At 34.2% G+C, this 16,346-nt stretch overlaps 2 long non-coding RNA genes across 2 annotated transcripts in view; both read right to left on the bottom strand.

The window, feature by feature from the left end:
- The window catches only part of LOC104866134, a 294,086-nt gene that overhangs the window by 103,398 nt on the left and 174,342 nt on the right, over positions 1-16,346 (bottom strand). The window lies entirely within an intron of this gene.
- LOC104866135 lies at positions 7,051-11,063 on the bottom strand. The gene is made up of 3 exons (XR_781347.1): positions 11,001-11,063; positions 10,070-10,253; positions 7,051-7,073 (listed from the first exon to the last, which is right to left on the bottom strand). It is a non-coding gene; the product is annotated as an uncharacterized LOC104866135 (long non-coding RNA).

The raw sequence follows: 16,346 nt of genomic DNA, 5'->3' as shown, positions 1-16,346 counted from the left end.
AGTTATCCCAATTTACTGTGTTGAGTTGGCATTGTACAGAAATTAACAGCCATATTGGTCTAGAAATGTTATTTTTTTTCCATTTGTACAGGGGTAACACAGTGTATTAAATATGTAAGGCCATATCTACGTGGATTTGATTACAGAAACTAATGAAGTATTCTATAAATATAAGACTACAAGAGCAAGAAGCAATTTAAATATGTTCAGGGACCATTTTCTTCTTCAGAATTAAGGATTATTTTAATCTTACATCATTGCCTTTTCTTTTTTTACTTTCCTTTTTAGTTTTATTGTAGGATTCGCTATTTTTAATGTTCATACATAGATTTCTTTAACTGAAATACTGAATAGTTTTTCTGGTGTGAGAAACTATAATAGTACACAAGATCCTAATTAGATAATTAATAATGTGAAATAGGAAGTAAAGGGCTAAAGGTGTAGGGAAAGTGGGAAGGGTGGGTGAAAGGTAATAAGGGAGAGGAAAAAATATGAGAAAATGAAAAAATGGAAATAAAGTGTTTCTAAATGGGGAGGGGAGGAGGGGGTGAAGGGAGGGCAGGGACAGGGGAAAAAAATGAGAACCAAGACCTATTATATTATGTAAAGGTACAGGATCCCAATAATGAATGTAACTATATTGTATACCTAGATTGTACCGATAAACTCGATAAAAAGAAAAAAAAGATGGGAAATGCCTAAATAAATATTTCTCAAAAGAAAACCTACAAGTCAAATAATGGCCAAAAGGAACACAGAACATGAAAAAATGCTGGACATCAGTTAAGTATCAGAGAAATGCAAATAAAAACCACCTCGCCTCAGTCAAAATGGCTATTATCAAAAAGACTAAAGATAATTGCTGGAGAGGATGTGGAGAGAGAGAAACCCTTCCACAGTGTTGGTAGGAATATAAATTAGTTCAACCATGCATAAAATAGTATGGAGATTCCTTTAAAAAATGTAAAAATAGAACTATCCTATAATTCATCAATCCCACTACCAGGTATATGGCCGGAGATGATAGCAGTATATCAAAGTGAATTTTGTACTCCCATCTTCATTGTAGCACTCTTCCCAATAGGCAAGAAATGGGAACAACCTAAACAACCATAAAGTGAACCCTGGATAAGAAAATACGGTATATATACACAAGGAAAGATTACGAGGCCTTATAAAAGAATGAATTCTTATCATACATGACAACCTGAATGAAACTTGAGATGAGTATGTTAAGTGAAATAAGGCAAGCACAGGAGGACAAGTACTACATGATCATAGTCACACACAGAATCTGAAATCTGATTTCCTGAAGTTGAGAGCACAATAATGGTCAACAACAGGCTGGGTTGAGCACTGGAAAGGTAAGGAGATAGATGGCAAGAAGTTGATCAATGAGTACTAAATTATAGTCAGATAAATGCAAGAAATTCTCGTATGCTATTTCACAGTAGGATAACTATAGATAACAATAACATACTATGAAATTCCAAAATTATTTGGAAATTTTATTAATAATAACATTTTAAGGAGATGAATATGTTGAAATTAATTTAAATACTATTCAAAATAAACATGTATCAAAACATTACATGGTATTCCATAATATGTAAAATTTTATGATTTTGTCAATTAAAAATAAAATAAGAGCATTTGTAATTTGCATACACATAATTTATTAAAAATAACTTTCCTCATGTTACTCCAATGTATTGATCTCTATGAAGTTATGGTTGATTGTGTTTGAATTGCTGCACCATAGCTTTAGAGAATTTTCTCATTTGTACAATACTAAAATTATTCCATGATATTTATTTGAAAAATGGTACATTAAGATATATTTAATTGACTTGATATAAGCAAAGTTTTAATAGCAAATAAATGTAATCAAAACATGTTGCTTACATTTATTACATGTAAGATAAATTTATAGCAGTTATTTAAATTATTAAAATAACTCCTTCCAGTTGAGGTAGAATTATATTTATATAAAATATGCATGGAAAAATTATCATATCACCTTTCTTAATTTTTAATACAATTTTTACTTCAGATCAAAGAGCATATGCATCAACAGTTTGGATTTTACTACCATAGCAAAAAGAAGAAATCAAAAAATTATGTAAAGCTTGTTGCTGCTTAGAGTGAAGCAATAATTAAGTAAAAAAGATGAGTCACCTTAAGAAAACTATTGAATAGAGGATAGTTCAGTTGATATAAAATATTCTATGGAGGTACTCAACAATTTAGTGGGGTTTGAGATGCTAGAACTAGGGATAAATATGCTGAGTAATCCAGGCACAGAAAAACACTCACGTATATGTAGGATCTTAAAAAATGTTTATCTGATAGAAACTGAGACTGGCAGTTTGCTTACTAGAGGCTGGAAGTGAAGCCTAGAGGAAAGGATAGAAAAGGTGGACCAATGAGTACCAAGGTACAGTCAGGTAGAAGGAAGAAGTTCTGTGCTCTTGCATGATGGGGTAATTAAAGATAATATACTATGTATTTTTTAAAAAGCTAGAAGAGGGCTAATTTTTGTTTTGTTTTGTTTAGTACCAGGGATCAAACTGAGGCCCTTGTGTTTGCTAGGCAGGCACCAGAACCACTGAGCTAAATTCCCAGTACTAAAATCATATTGCAGTGATATATGTGCATCTATGTTTATAGCTTCACAGTTTGTAATAGGTAAAATTTAGAAATAGCCCATTTGCCCATCAGTTGGAAACGGGATAAAGAAGATGTGGTTTTTCTGTAAAATGGAACACTACTCAGCCATAAAGAATGAGAAATTAGATTCATTCATAGGAAAATTGATACATATTGAGAATATACTACTAAGTGAAATAAATAAGTCACACATGTGTAAATACCGAATCGTTTCTCTGGTGTGAACAAACTATAATAGTACATAAGATCCTAATGAGACAAAAGACAATGTGAAATAGGAAGAAAAGGGCTAAAGGTTTAGGGAAAGTGGGCAGGGTAGAGAAAAGTAATAACAGAAAGAAAAAAATAGGAGAAAATTAAAAAATGGAAATAAAAAGTTTGTAAATGGGGAGGAGAAGAGGGGGTGAAGGGTGGACAGGGACAAGGGGTAAAAATGAGAACCAAGACCTGTGATGTAAAGGAAAAAGATCCCAATGATGAATGTAACTGTACTGTATGCCTAAAATGTACCAATAAACTCAATGAGGGAAAAAAATACAACTACTGTAAGACTTAGCAATCTCACAACTAGATAAATATTCAGAGGAAATGAATTCAGTATGTGGAAGAGAAAAAAAAGGTTGAAGAGGGGATCTTGAATGTTTTAACCACAGTAAAATAATAAATGTTTGGAGTGATAAATATTTATACTCTAGCTGAAACATTATACCTGAGCATAAATGTAATAAAGCATTAGATGGTATCTCATAAACAGGTATAATTTGTATGTATCCCTTTCTTAAAAAACTTCAAGGAGGGAAAATAGTTTTATTTGAATAGTTTATGAGTGAATCCATAGAACATGACTCAAATCACTCGCAAGAAACTACACAGAGCATATTTCTTTTCAAAAGAAGGAAAGAACAGCTATGTGGCAAAAGGTAAAACATGATGATTACAATGCCTATCACCAGTGGAATTTTTAAAAATCTTAGCAAATACTTAACAAAGATTGTGTAGAGGGAGTTTAACAGTAGAAATGTATAGGGCTCAAAATACCCTTTTCCAACTCTGAAACTGTTGAAAAAAAAAATATATATTCTATTAATTCACTTTTCCACATTTACTAGGGATAATGAAAGCAAAAGTAACGTAAATACATAGGACATTATTAGCCAGTAAATTCAACTTCTGCAAAAAATAGAAAGTTAGAAAATAATTTTCATTTTACTTCACTGTACTGTTCATTCTTTCTCAGCTGGGAAATGTTGAAGAATCAGTACAATTCTTGATCATTTAAGGCAAGGCTCACATAGTGCTTTTTCTGACTTACAAATATAATAATGTATTAAATTGGATTATCCATAGTATAGTATTATTTTCCCTGGGTTGTTCTTAAACTGTTTCATGTATATGGGCTAGATTGGTTAAGGACTTCTGGGTCAGCAGGCTTAAAAATATAATCTAACAGTTATTATAACTAGAACTACAGTTATTTCACTTAAAATTAACATCCAGAAATAGGAGGTTAAAATCTTGTTCAAAAGTTTAACGAAGTTATCAGTAACTTAGCCTCTTCCATTTACCCATGCTTCTTGACAAGTTGGCTTTTCTAGTTTTTGTTTTGTTTTTACTAGGTTTATTGCCTCATAGCTACAAGTTCCAAATATCACCACTGTATTGAAACGTAGGAAGCAAGTGGTGTTCTTATGAGGAAGTAAAACCTTTGCTGCAAGACACCTGGATTTCTCCTTAAATTCCATGGCCCTGAGAGATTCATATGGCTGTAAGTCGCAGTAAAAAATTCTATCAGGCCAGTAAGAGAGGCATAGACAAGAGAGCAGTTTAGAGCAGCCACTGTTTACTGCTAAAATGGTACATGTTGCTGTTTTAAAAAAACAAAAAACAGCAGGTTCTGATAACAGAAAAGAAAGAAGGTGGTATCGCATAAGCAGTCAGAAAGGTTTTCTCACGTAAATCTTATTCTTTCTAGGAAAATTAAATCTCCTGAGGATGAGACGATGAAAATTTCCCTTTGTTCCTAACCTATTTGATGCCAAGAGAAAACTCACCGTTTAGCAGTGAAAAAACATGCTGAATTTAATTGAGAAACTAGAAGAACAATTGTGTTTAAATTAAAATAGGTTGGTCTATTCATTTTTTCATCAGGGATCTTATTCATCTAATAAAGGTGAGCCTATTTGGGGAAAGAGAAAAAAGTTAATTGGCAAAAAGAAGCTGAATGAAAAAATAATCTTCAAAGTGAGACTGACTTGGTAAGAACCCTAGAGGAAGATGTTAACAGAGGCATGACTAGTAGATTTTATGCATAAAGACTAAACGGGGTAACCACATAGAAAAAATTGGGAGAAATAAAGGAAAGATCTTGACTTGTAAAATAATTCTTTTTACCTCATGAACATTATTTTTATGAGTATATTTGTTTTTGATTTTAATTTGTACATTAGTCAGATTTGTGAATTTCAATAAAACTACCTAATCTGTCACTTTTCTATTACATCAAGTTCATTGCTTCTTTGTTAGATTATATCCAAACTAGTTACAGTCCCAGACAATGATGTTTTGAATGATTTCACATACTGCTGTTTCTGTTCTAGGATTTCTTTTTTTTTTTTTTATACCAGGGGTCAAACTCAGGATCTTGCACTTACAAGGCAGTGTGGTGCCACTGCGCTAAATCCCTGGCCCTAGGATTTCTAAATTGCTTTATTTTTAAACATTCTCCTAAAAATCCTACCCCTTTACTTGTTTTATTTATTCTTTCTATAAATTATTTAACCTCATAATAATACAAAGCCTTTTTTATACTTGATCCATCTTTGGATTGGTTTTAATTGACTCTTTTTGCTCTTGAATATGGGTGTTCAATCCTAATTTTTCATAGTTATTGTAATTTTTATATCATTATGATATTAGAAATGGAAGGCTGTTGTGATACTAGATTTTTCTTTCCTTCTTGGCATCATTTTTAACACACATTTATATATTGGGGAGCCATTTTCATCTTGTAAAATCTTTTACTGGTCTTTGTGAGAGTCATGTTATTTTTTATTTTGCTCTCAATATGCAGGCATGACCTTTGCTGCTAATTTTATTTCAAACATATCACCCTTACATTCAGCCCCTCCACCGTGACAGAACGTCAACACAAAACTCTCCCTCTCTAGTATGGAAGCTAATCAAAGTTTTGTTCACACTTTAGCTTTGCATTTGTTGCTTTATTCTGGGCTCCTTGGAGTCTTGCTCTGCCCAATTATACTTCAACAATAAATTAGAGAATTGACATACAGATTTGTGGGGTTCCTCTTCTTTTAAAAAATATTTTCTACTTTTCAACTTTTAATCACTCTAGTTGTGCCACTCTCCAATATCCGACTGAGTATTCAAGACCACCTAGCACCCTTGTCTCTTGTGTTCACACAGGCTGGAGAGTTTAGCACTGGATAAACATGTTTTTGATTTTACCAAATTTACTTCTCGCATTCAAAATACTGTATTTAGGCTTATTTCTCTCTGCCTCTGATGCCTTTTTAATATCTTTCAGCAGTTTTTGTTCCTATGTTTGTCTAGAGCTAATAATTATTTCCATAAGAGAGTAGGTCTAATATATATATATATATATATATATATATGCACACACACATGTATACATATACACAAACATATATACACACATATGCATATACACACACATATACACACAAATACATATATACACATATATACACACATATACATACATACACACACAGACACACACACACACACAGACACACACACACACATATATATGTTTTTTTTTTGTTTTTTTTTGTTTTTTTTTTTTGGTACCAGGGATTGAATTCGGGTCCTTGCGCTTGCAAGGCAGGCCACCAAACCACTGAACTAAATGTCCGGCTAGAGTAGGTCCAATATTAGCTACTTCACAATAACCAGAAATGGAAGCCCCCCTTGTTATTAGATGTGGAAATGATGCTGGGCCTATGTTACAAGATGAGGGGCATTCTGTAATTTAACAAATACATACATTAGAGAGGAAATATGTATGTCTAGAACTGGCTTCAAATGGTACAAAAGTGGTGGAAGGAGATGATAAAACTGATAGAAGGTTAGCTATTGTTTGCTGGTCCTTGCTTACGGATTACGAATACATGAGGATTAAATATTGTATACTTATGGGTAGCACCAAAATTCTCCATAAGAATTAAAATAATCGACAACCCCTATCATGTAAAAGCTCATCTCAAAGGAGAAATTAAGGGATAAAATCAGAAACAAGTATAACACAAGACCACTACACAGGAAGTTATTTGAAGAAGTCAGATGTTTATAAATAAAAAATTATTCACCTGTACACAAACTTGCATTCATAAATATACACCCCCTGCCAAGCATCCACAGTTCTGTCAAAATAAAATGCATTTCATCCATTTTTATCTTTAAATGTTATTATAATATTTAATTACTTAGAAAAATAAATTCTTTAAGTGATAGATATTTATAAATACATGATTATATGAAATCAATATTCATGGGATAGTATGAAAACAGGAAGAACACTAATGTAAATTTACATGAACTGACTAATTCTGGATAAGAGATTTTTATATGAAAAACTAGCTATCAGAAAATCATATTAATAGTTTTATAATATTTTAAATAATTTTAAAGAGGTCTACTTTAGATTATTTTGGTACTGTCCTGAAACTAATGTTATGAAATTTCATTGCATTTTAAGCCTCTTCAAGATTTTGAATATTCTCAAAAATAACTCATCAAAAAGTATTAAACCATACAGTAAATTCAAAAACTGGAGGTGGCTATGCTTTATTTATTTAATTCTACCATGTTTAAAAAACTTAGAGAAAATGATTTTATAAATTCTGAAAATAGAATCAAAGCAAAATCAAAATATAAAATGTAAAATAATGAGATTAAAAAAAATACAAAGTACAGATTAATCAAAATACAGTATCCAGTTGTCCACTCAATGATAAATCAGAATTATAGATTGGCAGGTAAGTTTTTTTTAGTGAGAAAAGATTTACTGGCATTCTTTGTTTCCAAACAGTAAAGCTGTATTTACAATAAGAAGGCAGTTTTGTAGAGAATGTGGCATAATTTACTAGTCTGAAGGAATTACCTAAAAATGCAAAGTGGAAAACAATGGCCAGATAGAGTACATGAATCAGCACTATCACCAGTACTGCAAGGAATGAGAAAGAGCTTCCTAGGGAAAAATTGAGGTGCAGAAACCAGACGAAAGGAAACTGATGTAGATATGGAAAGAAAACAAATTAGGAGCCAACATCAGTATTGAGACATAGAAAGAGAGAGAGAGAGAGAGAGAGAGAGAGAAGGAGAAAGAAGGGAATTAGGGAATATGTTTCATAAAAATACGAGTAAAATATGCACCAGCATGCTAATTAATTAGACATGTAGGAAATGTCCTAGGATCAATCAGTAGGAATAAATTTTCCCTTCTGCTGCAACTGCTTAAATTACTCACTATGGCAATACTAGGCAATACAAAAACTAATTTTGAAAAGGAAAAGGATCTATTCACCTCTACAAGTGCATGAAGAGTAGTCACATGCCTGTACTAAGACCTTCTTTTAAAAATCTAAGAACCATTTTTGTCTGACATTCTTTTATAAGGAGTAAATAGAAGTTGAAGTTTTCATTTCTTTTTGGGAGAGGTAATTTGGTCATGAAAGAAACAAGTTCCACAATTGTGTTCCACAATTATGTTAATACATTCTTTGCTAATTAGATCAAAACTCAATTTGAGCTAGCTTATGGAAAAATAACAAGAAGTTGCTATAAAAACCCAAAGTTGTCCATGGTCCTAGTGTCCTCACCCTAGGACATGCATAGCAAGCATGGAAAGGGGAATAGGAAGTTACCTGGAACGAAGGAATCATTTTTGTCCATCTTATTACCCATTCCTTCTCTGGCTTCTGATATACCCACACTGCTGGAGACAGAATATAACTTGGGTCAGCCATCGTCCCACCCAGACAGAGTCAAATGTGTCCAAGAAAACACTAGAGCCTCCTATTTCAAAACTAACTGTAGAATCACAGTCCTAAATGCAGTAAGTACTAATAAGTTATTTGAATGAGCCAGAAGACTGCTTTCATCTGAATTATTGCATCCTCCAAAATTCATAGTTGAAATATTAGCCCCCAGTGTGGTGCTGGTAGGAGCTGGGGCTTTTGGAGGGGACTGGGTCACCGGGCCAGGCCATTAGGAATGGGATTCATTCCTTCATAAAAGAGAGCTGCTTTACCCCTTCCACCACGTGAAAATACAGAGAGAAAGTGCCACCTACAAGCAATGAGTCAGGCCCTCACCAGGCACAAAATCAATCTGTCAGCACCTTGATCTTGAACTACACAGTCTGCAGGACTGTGAGAAAGAAATTTCTGTTGCTTATGAGCCAATTCACTTAGAAATTTTTCATAAGTCTAAAGCCTCCTCCACATTTCTAACTGAAAGTTTAATGATTTTATTAATGCTAATGATCAGTACTTTCTTCATTTCATATTCCATTATTGCTTTCCTTTCAAAGTTGCCAAATTAAAATCAAGCCTCATTTTCGCCGGGCTTATTATACTTGTTTGATGGAATGAATATGATTGGGGCTCCTGACAACTTTGAACAGGTTGATCCTGGGAAGTCGTAGAAAGGAGCCATCACAAAAAGAATGCATTAAAAAAATAAAAGTCTGAAGATCAGGTGCATACTATCAGCTATAACTACTTCTTTATTAATAGCAAGCCAAAGGAGTTCAGCTCTCGCCTTTTCTAAACTTTTCATACTTCCTTCCAAGGAAACATACAATTTTGTTTGAGAAGTAATGACTCTTTTTCATCCTCAGGGTACGTTTCTGATGGTGAGAACAGTAATAATACTTGTATTATTTAAGCCATGTCTTCCTGGCTACAATGTTACTGAATGCTGCCTCTATAGGTTTCTGCTATTATTGAAGAGGGAATAAGTGATTCATTGTTACTTGACCTTTGACTTCTACAAAAACAAAGAGTAGAACTACCTAACTTTTATTGAGTCCTCACTGTGGTCCAGTCACTATTTTAGATAATTAGATGCTAACAATTTTATTAAACCTTCACAGCAACTTGATAGTTTAAGGATGATTATCTCTACTTTATTGAAGTTTTGAGGTTGGGTTGCTTGCACAATGTTAATACTGTACAGCTAGTAAATGTAAGAACTAGTACTAAAATTAATCATTAACAGTTCCTTGCTTATTTATAAAATATTTTATCTAGATCAATACTACTAGGTGGCCAATAGCTCATACTCATAACTGCCTAGATTCTCTTTCTATAATTTATGCTGTACCAGCTATCCTAAGCATCTACTACACATTTACCTTATGCACATTTCACAGGATTTAAGCCCTATTTTCATTTATTTTCGCCTCATCTCAGAGCTCCGTGGAGTTTGTACGTGCCTATTTGATAAGTAAGTTACTGTATAACTTATTCAGCATCTCTCACTTGAGTATGACATGAAGTGACACTGCGATCTGCCCCTCGTTGATGAACACAAAGTGTCTATAAGAAAGAAGAATACAAATACAGGTGTGACCTATGGAAACTGCAATCATACAGTCATTTCATATGTAGTAAAATTATACTTTGCTTATATTCTCTAGTGGAATTTAGTAAGTACACATTGTATGGGTTAGAGTAAGATGGAAAAATAAAAAGAAAGGGTTCCCACCTTATCATAGTTTTACTAATCCAATATTTTGATGAATGATTTACTGATGAAATTTCTTACAGATACATGGTTAGTTGCAAATGTGTCAGTTACTTCACTCAAGATTATCTAACATTCTCTAACAGAGCAGCACTTCCCTTCAAAAGACTCTCAAATAAAAGTCTTCAAAAACTCAGAGCCTTCTATTTTGTTTAAGAAACTTCTTTGCATTTTATATAAATTTCTTTCCAGGAAGATAAAGCATATTTTGTTTGCAGGATTTCATGATCTAAATCGTGATTCACTAATGTATTGCGAAGCATATTTTTTTCAGAAAATATAGCCATCATTAGACTCCAAAGGTATGCATTTTAAGTTCCTTAGAACTTGTCATATTTCTACTTTTTAATATCATTTGATTTCGGTACTATAGACATCTGCTACACAGCTCTTTTAACTTGCCATCAAGGCAAATCACTGAAAACTTGGGTTGCCATGGCAATGAAAGATTGCCCCCCATTGTTTTCCCATGCCAGTCATCTCCGCAGTGTTAGTCTGGCAGTGAGTGCTAACCAGTAGGGAAGTTAAGAACAGCATACCTTTGCAAAGCTTTAGATGTGAATCCTGCGATGGAACCACTCAGATGGAAAGGTCTGTTTCTATGGCAACAAGAACAGCTTCTATTGTTTTAGTCACTCATCACAGCAACATTTGCCTTGGGAAACTGTACTAAGCATTGCTAGCCACATTTTGTCATGGATTCAAGAGATTTTGCGGCAATGTTGCTATGGTTACCAGGTATTTTGTCTTAGGGGAAATCCTAAAATAAAGTAATCTCTCTGATTCCTGTATAAATTGTAAATAACTAGCAGTAGAATAAAAAGAAAACAAGTTGTGATAACTAACTCCCTTCTGGGACAATACTAACAAAATCCAGTTCTCTCTCTCTCTCTCTCTCTCTCTCTCTCTCTCTCTCTCTCTCATTCTTGATAGCAGTAGTGGGATATTAGAAAACAAGAGGCGAAAAAGAATGGCCACAAAAGATTAAAAAGAAGACCTAAGGTACATATAAAGTAATCGCGCACCATTTCTTTCAAAACTAAGAATAAGCCCCACGCAGTGGTGGTACACACCTGTAATCTCAGCAGTTAGGAGGCTAAGAAAGGAAGATCTTGGAGTTTGCCTGGGCAATTTAGCGAGACTCTGTCACAAAATCCATAATGAAAAGAGGCAACCCACTTTCTGGTCTCCCTTCTGTCTCTCTTAAACAGAATCTACCTTTCTCTCAATAAATTTTTCCTACTCTTAAAAAAAGTAAAAAAATAAAAAGCAAAAAACTTTGAGGATGTGGCTCCATGCAAAGGCCCTGGGATCAATTCCTAGAGCTGATGAAAAAGAACAAAACAAGAAAGAAAAAAACAAAAAGGCATGGAAAGAAACACAAGTACTGCATGATCTCACTCATATATGGAATGTAAAAAAGACGATATCATAGAAATTGACAGTGGAGCAGTGGTTACTGAGAAGTTTGTTAATAGTGAGATGTAATATTTAAATGAATGTAAATAGTAATGAAAATTTCTACTTCAGCTGTGGGCTTTCACAAATCTATGATTTTTGTATGTATTATCTGCATCGCTGCAAACATGTAATGAGCAACAAACTATCCTATGTAAGACTTGGGTAAAAAAAGGGAATACACATAACAATGTAGAATGCGTTGTTATTTCAGATTATTCTTTTGGAAAATACAACATAATGTACTTCACCCCAACTCAATTTTTTTGTCTAAAATTGGAATGGATGTGGACAAAGCTGATAGGATACAAAATAGCAGAGACGTGTATGAAATACCGGTTCTATCCATAAGGCAGAGACAGTGTATTGAGCTTATTAGAACAGAAGTCTGCCCTAACTCTCCAGGGACCTGTCTAAGGGGCTGTGTTCCCAACGAACTACACGTCTTAGCTCCAACCTGAGATTAAGTGCAATGAGTTGATGGGGAAACCGAGGTTTGCCATGGTTTTCTCTTTCTGTATTTTCGACATATGACACTAAAAGGTGTTTTTATAACATGAATACCAATCCCCCTCTATATTCCCAGCATACATATGTTCAGAGTTAAAAAGCAAAACCTATCTTAAAATACAAAGCAATTTTGCAAGACATGGTCAAGGAATGTTCAGGACAGGAAGCAGACAATCACAGACACGGAGGAATCTTACCCTGAACAGGCAGACACTGGATTAAGAGAAATCAAGGGCATTTACACATATGCATGTGCTTACCTAAATTTGTGCACATGTGTGTGAATGTAAATACACTAGGGCCGCACTAGTGCTTTTTCATAAATAGCTTTCTGCCACTGTCTTTTAAATGAATGAATGAATGCCAGACAGTAAAAATGAGTATCACCTGACCATTTTAGTTACAATTATGCATCTTAATTAAGAGTTTAGGATTTTCATGACTCATTTCCTTTACTACATTTTATGTTTGCTTAATACTCTAAGCATAACACATCTAATATAAAGTAATAAGATCATTTCATTATAAACAGGTAATACTCAATATCTACTTTTGCGCCTTGCACACAGATATTTTTTATATTGGTAAACTGGCTATCTAAACACTGTCATCTAACTAAGTGCTTTCCTCCTTCCACAATCCTAGGTTTCTTCCCTCCAGAAAGAGCCAAGAGACCATCCTGTGTAGTATGCTGGGTACTGGAGAATGAGGACAGCTGGAGATGGACTGGCCAACCATGCTGATCATACACACCCTACACATTGCTTCACACACAGGATGCTGCTTAAGTTATGTGCACGTTCATTTATCTCATTTGAGGGATAGGTTATGATCAATCAAAAGTAAATTTCATGCTTTCAAAAATTAGTCTAACTCATAACTTCTTTCACCAAGAGGTCATTAAGCCCCATTCGCATATGTTCTGAGTGCAATGGTTACTTTCATATGTAAATTTGGCTGGGCTAAAGAATGCCCAAGTAGCCAATAAACAATATTTCTACATATATTTATGGTGTATTTCCAGAAGAGATTAACATCTGAAGCAGTACTTATGAAAGAAGACTAAGCTCCTTAGTGTGGATGTGTACAACCAGGCCTTGTGGGCTAAACACAACCAAAGGGTAGAAGGCAGACATATTTTTTCTCTGTTTGTTGGAGCTCAAATATCCATCTCCTTCTGCCACCAGAAATCAGGCCTTTACTGCACAGGCTTTTGAACTTGAACTGATTTTACCCATTGGCCTTCCTGGCTTCCAGTCTGTAGGTGGTGTATTGCAGGACTTCTTGACCTTAATTATTTTGTGAGCCAATTTCCAAAGTAAAAATGTCTCTCTTTTTTGCATGCGCCTGTGTATACACACACACACACACACACACACACACACTAACTTATCAATACATGTATCAACATTCACTCACACATATGTGGAGTGTCTCTATATCATCTACCTACTGGATCTGTCTATTTATCCATTTATCTACCTCTTTCCTATTGGCCCTTTTTCTCTGGAGAGCCTTAACTACAGATACTCTAACATGCAGCAGAGAGACAAGAATAACAGTGTCTTCAAGAATAAGAAAGATCCTATGATCTGACCACTACCCCCAGACAATCTTGATATTAGACTGTTTCAGCTTGACAGAACTTTCCTCCTCTTGTTCCTAATGTCTACTCTCTCTTCAAGACCCAAATCTATGGCATTTTAGCCTCTGAGAGTGGGTGTAGTACCCTTTCTCTGCATTATCATAACAGTTTATCTGTAACTTTATCATGGAACCAACTAGATTGATACCATGAATCATATTTTATTTGGAAATACAGAGGTACTTCAGTTCATAAATGGTTTTTTGCAACCAATTTGGTCTACAAACAGAAGTGTTTGGCAAATTTTTTTTTTGTTTACAAATTCTACATTGGGTAGCAAGCAGGACTACAGCCATCTCTCCCAGATGAACACAAACATGGCCGTCTCTTCCAGAATTGTGCAACTATTGTACCACTATTGTCATGTATATATATATATATTTATGCACATATATACACAGTTATACAGAGAAATACAGAGAAAACATCTGTATCCTTCAATTTTTGCCAATGCCAATATCTTATAATATCATGACCAAGATACTAACTTTGATGTAGTGAGACAAAGAAGTTCCATCAAAAGGAAGATACTTTATACAATGTCCTTTTATAACCAAATTTGGTTCCCTCCTACATTTAAACCAGCTATCCCATTGGGTAACCACTGGTCACCATTAATTTATTCTCTATTTCCATAATCTTGTTATTTCAATAAGGTTATGTAAATGGATCCTATGGCATGCAAGCTTTTCAGACAATTTTTTCACTATGCACAATTATCTAGAAATTATTTCACAACATCCAGGTTGTCATGTGCACCAATAAATAACATACCCATGTTTAACCATTCATCTCTTGAAGGATTGTTTCAATGTTGTACTAATTGTATTAATAATGCTATAAATATTCATATAAAATGTTCTTTGTGAGCATTTCCATTTCTCTGGAATAAGTGGCCAAAAATACAATCCCTGGGTTGCATGTAGTCACATGTTCAGGTATTTAGGAAACCATGAAACTGCCATTTTATCCTCCCATTCTCATTACCATGCATAGATGAGGTGACTTTTTCATATTCTCTATAGCACTGAGGATTTGTATCATTGCTTTATTTTCATATTAATCATTTTACTAAAATGCAGACTCACAATGCAATATGAGAAATGCTAAAATAGAAATAAATATACTGATCAAAGAAAAGTAGAAAAAGTCTCTAAACAATCTTGAATAAGGACTCAGAGAAGTCTTAGAGGAAAAGAAGCTAGCAAAAATACTAATGCTAATCAGGCTGAAGCAAAGGATGAGCAGCACCCATCCTGGAGTAAAGGTAAAGAAAAATATCTAAAAGAAGTCATATATACCAATTCCTGGAAACTTGGGAACATACAAATAACTTGTAATGGTCAGCAGGCAGTAAAAGATTTGATCAGACAAAAGTGGGAAAATGGGAAGAAATCAAATAACAAAGAGCTTTGTATGCTTTGATAAGAATTATATATTATCTGATCATAGAGCCTTCGAGAGGAGAGATGTTGGTATCATTTAGAAATACACCTACCTTCTCTTCTCATCTGGCACTTTCTTAATTTATACCATTGATGTGTGGGCAAGCAAAAAAAATGGTGAAGGAAATCAAGGGGATGATCAAAGACATAGGCGTGTTTTGTAGCCTGATGTATAGGATGCCAAGTGAAATGGGAAGCTATGAGTCAACAATGATATCCATAGACCAAATCTGATCAACTTCCTGTATAAACCATCCTTGGAATACAACCTTGTTTACTCATGTACATATTGGCCATGAGAGTTTTTGCAGAAGTGAGTATTTGAGATAGATAATTCTAGAAAAAAAGAAGAGTTTATTAGGAAAAAAACCTCTCAGGCATACCCTAGTCAGTAAAAAGATTCTTGGTTACTCTCAAAATGTTGCTAAATACAAAGGATGAGATGAAAGGAAGTAGAAAGAGTAAATGCAGGATACACTTATCCCTAACTGATGTATCCTGTCTCCTCCCAATCCACACCCATAATACATAGTATCTCCACTCAAAGTTGGGATAACGGGTTCCAGTGTTTAAACAATTTGGCCAAAGTTGTACAGCAAGTAGGTGGGAGTCAAATCTGAACTATATTCTTTTTTTTTTTTAATTGAGTTTATTGGTACATTTAGGGATACAGTACAGTTACATTCATTGTTGGGATCATGTACCTTTACATGGCAAGTCTTGATTCTCATTTTTTTCCCCTTACCTCTGCCCTCCCTTCACCCCCTCCTCCCCTCCCCATCTACAAACACTTTATTTTCATCTTTTCATTCTCTCACATTTTTTTC

Source organism: Fukomys damarensis, unplaced genomic scaffold (assembly GCF_012274545.1).
Source record: "Fukomys damarensis isolate Sample0158 unplaced genomic scaffold, DMR_v1.0_HiC HiC_scaffold_28, whole genome shotgun sequence".
Classification (NCBI taxonomy): domain Eukaryota; kingdom Metazoa; phylum Chordata; class Mammalia; order Rodentia; family Bathyergidae; genus Fukomys; species Fukomys damarensis.
The sequence above is the reverse complement of the archived record's forward strand: the minus strand, read 5'-3'. Positions and strand labels throughout refer to the sequence as shown.